At 46.8% G+C, this 3,911-nt stretch overlaps 1 protein-coding gene across 1 annotated transcript in view; it reads right to left on the bottom strand.

Annotated features, from left to right (window-relative positions):
- Positions 1–797, bottom strand: part of hyou1 (hypoxia up-regulated 1) — a 49,099-nt gene extending 48,302 nt beyond the window's left edge. Inside the window, exon 1 of the mRNA XM_080214512.1 lies at positions 675–797. The gene's annotated coding sequence lies outside the window, so the exon portion shown is untranslated. The remainder of the gene's footprint in view (positions 1–674) is intronic.
- Positions 798–3,911: the final 3,114 nt, after the last annotated feature.

The raw sequence follows: 3,911 nt of genomic DNA on the forward strand, positions 1-3,911 counted from the left end.
AGGGGACTGAGTGTAAGGTATCCAAGTTTGCTGACAATACAAGACAAAGTAAGCTGCGTGGAGGACACAAAGGTTGCAAAGTAGACTGTTTTAGCAATTGGGAAAGGTTGCAGGCGGGAATATAATATCAGAAATTGGAAAGAGATTGGAGTAAAAGGAATAACAAAGTTTTGTTGCAAATGGGACAGAATTCTGGTGAGTTGTCATCTGCAAAAGCGTGCAGTGTTGAGCTTCTCACCTGAGAAAGGATATAGACACTTTAGGAATACAACAAAGAATCACTAGACAGATTTTTGGGTAGAGGGGTTACCTAATGAAGAGATTGAACAGATTGGGTTTATATTCCTTCCAGTTTAGAAGATTAAGGCTGAGGATGAGATTGTTTCAGTCCAGCCAGAGGAGAGTTTAGGATCAGGAGGCCACTCATTCAGGCCTAGAACTCTCTCTCTGGCTGCGATGATTCATTCAGTGATGTGGATTCTAAATGAATTCAGAAAATGGGGATCCAGTGGCAAGGTGGGGTTGGGGATCACTCCTGATCCCACTGAATGGCGGAGCAGTCACCGGGATTGTGATCCACTCCCGCCGCCCAGGACAACAGCACCGGCTGCCCATTCCCCGGATCAGCCTGGTGCCGGCCGGCCGGCTGGGCCTCGCTCCCCGGGTTCACTCACCGGCTCCGGCCCGCTCTTCCTCTCGCTGCGCCGCGCCGGCCCGCTCTTCCTCTCGCTGCGCCGCGCCGGCCCGCTCTTCCTCTCGCTCCGCCGCGCCGGGCCGCACGCTCTAACCGGCTCCCGAGCGCCCGCCCCCCCGCTCGAACGCGGCGGCCTCCGATTGGTCCGCGTCGCCGCAGATCCACTGGAGCCCCGCTCGCTGATTGGTCCACGTTAAAGGGGCGGGCTTCTAGAGCTGGACAACCGGCCCTCTGATTGGCCCACGTCGTGAGTGCCAACGAGAGCACGTGGACAGCAAGAGACGACCGGCTGGAGGCGACCTGAGGGAGCGGGAGGACCAGCTCCACACCGGGAGCGCACAAAGATCACTAGGCCTGTCATCCCGAGTCTGGAATCTCGCAGCTTCTGTCCTGTCCCTAATGGCTGTAAACATTCTGCCAGTATTTATCCAATCGCCTGAGTTATCATTCAAGCTGCTGCCAGTGAGCCCATATTTCCTCTCTCTCTCACATTTATTTTTAAAATAATTCATTTCTCCTCCCTTCTCTTTGCCTGAACATCATTCCAATATCTTACTTCCTGTTTGGACCTCAAAACTTAGTAGGTAATCTGGCCACAGGACTCACTATAGCTGAGCATTTTGACCTTAACCCAATGTACGCGCCCCACCCAGTGTGCACAGTCATTCCTTCTTGCAGCAGGGACTAGAAAGAATGCTTGAAAGACATTGACTTCCTTATGCTGCTGAGGGCCATCGTAACCCACATTGTAGTAAAGGGATGATGCAGATATAATAATCCAAGAGGAGCAGTGTGAAATATTGGATCAAATAATCCTAACAAGAGGGGAAGTGTTAGAGGAATTGGAATCCTTGAAAGTGGATAAGTCGCCAGGGCCAGATGGATTGTTTGTTAGGATGTTGAAGGTGGTCAGGAAAGCTAGAACAGATGCTCTGAGGATTATTTTCCAATGTTTACTAGACACAGGTGAGTAAACTAAAATTTATTTGTCACAAGTAGGTTTATACCATCACTACAATGAAGTTAGTGTGAAAACCCCCTAGTCGCCACACACTCCGGCACCTGTTTGAGTACACTGAGGGAAAATTTAGCATGGCCAGTGCACCTAACCAACATGTCTTTGGAGTGTGGGAGGAAACCGGAGCACCCAGAGGAAACACACACAGACACAGGGAGAACATGCAAACTCCCAGGCAGTGACCCGAACCAAGTCCCTGGTGCATTAAGGCAGTTCTGCTAACCACTGTGCCACCATACTGCCCTGAGGTGCCCGAGGACCAGTTTCATTCTTTAAAAAGGGTGCAAAGAAATACTAAACAATTATAGGTCTATTGGTCTTACTTCAGTAGTGGAAAAATTGTTAGAATCAATCCCAAGAGATCAGATAAATTGTTATTTAGAAAGGTATTGATTAGTGAGGGATAGTCAGCATGGCTTTATTAAGGGAAAGCCAAGCCTTATAAATTTGAATTCTTTGAGGAAATGATAAGGAGGATCGATGAGAGTAGTGCAGTGGATATTGGGTACTGACTTTAAGGCAATTGACAAGATCCCACATGGCAGACTGGTCAAAAATGTAAAAGCCCATGAGATAAAGGGTAGTGTGGCAAATTGGATCCAAAGTTGGCTTAGTAACAGGAAACAAAGGGTCAATGGCTGCCCTTGTAAATGGAAAACCGTTTCACATGGTATTCAGCAGAGCTTGGTGTTGGGACCTCTGCTGTTTGTTTTATATATTAATGATTTGGACTTCAAAGTGGGGGTCAGGATTGGGAAGTTTGCAGACAACACAAAAATTGACCATGTAGTGGACAGAGGATAGTGTTAAGCTCCAAAATGATATAGGTGGGTTGGAGTAGAGTGGATAGAAAAGTGGCAGATGGAGTTCAACTCTGATAAGCGTGTGGTAATACATTTAGGGAGGTCAAACAGTAAACAGGAATACATAATAAATGGGGTTATACTGAGAGGGCTGGATGAAGTAAGAGATCTTGGTGTGCAAGTGCACAGGTCCCTAAACACAGCAGTGCAAGTAGATAAGATTGTAAAGAAGGTATATGGAATGCTCCTCTTCATTGGCAGAGGTATATAATACAAAAGTAGGGATTATAATATCAGAACTGGATAAGACCCTAGTGAGCCCATAACTGGTATAGAGTTGTAGTCACCACATTACAGAAAGAACATAATTGCTTTTTGGGAGGTGGGGGGAGGGGGAAACAGAGAGAGAGAGAGAGATTTAATAGAATGTTACCAAGGCTGAAGAATTGTAGCTATGAGGAGAGATTGGTGTTGTTTTCCTTGGAACAAAGGTGGCTGAAGTTTGAGGTTTACAAAATTATGTGGGGTAGAAATGGAGTAGACAGAAGGAACAGGTTTCCCTGGGCAGAGTTCTGAAACCAGGAGTCATAGATTCAAGATAAGTGACAGAAGAATGAGACAAGACATGAGGGTGGTGGGTATCTGGAATTTTCTGCCCAAGTTGTTGGTGGACACACAGACTCTAAACTCTTAAAAAGTACCTGGATCTGCACCTCGAGTGCTGTGAGCTACAGGGCTATGGGTGGGGTGCAGGAAGATGTGATTAGAAAAGGCACCTGATTGTCTTTGGGTCAGCATGGACAAAATGAGCTGAATGATCCCCTTTTGTGCTGTATCAGTCCTATGGTTCTATGTTTCTTCCAACACTGCCCAAGTCAGAACCACACATGTATAAACACATGTGGTTCTGACAGGTGGCACAGTGGTTAGAACTACTACCTCATAGCACCAAGGACTCAGGTTTGATTCCCAGCTTGGATCACTGTCAATGTGGAGTTTGCACATTCTCCTTGTGTCTGTGTGGGTTTCCCCCAGATGCTCCAGTTTCCTCCTACAGTCCAAAGATGTGGGGCTTACATGCATTGGCCATGTTAAATTGCCCTTGGTGTTGGGGGACTAGCTAGGGTAAATGTGTGGGGTTATGGGGATAGGGCTTTAGTGGAACTGCAGACTTGATGAGCTGAATGGCCACCTCCTGTGCTATAGGATTCTATGGTTCTAACACGTTCCTTGGAATCTCTGGGTCTGGCCCAGCCAGATGCTGGATCATACCTTTAACCAAGGAGCCACAATAAAATTGAAACAATGTGTTAGCGAGGATAAGAATCTCTGAAAATGTTTAGTTCATTTTTATTTCTTTATTTACACTCAGTCCAGGCACAGGGATCACCAGCCA

This window comes from Carcharhinus amblyrhynchos, chromosome 29 (assembly GCF_965287045.1).
Source record: "Carcharhinus amblyrhynchos chromosome 29, sCarAmb.v2.hapA, whole genome shotgun sequence".
Classification (NCBI taxonomy): Eukaryota; Metazoa; Chordata; class Chondrichthyes; order Carcharhiniformes; family Carcharhinidae; genus Carcharhinus; species Carcharhinus amblyrhynchos.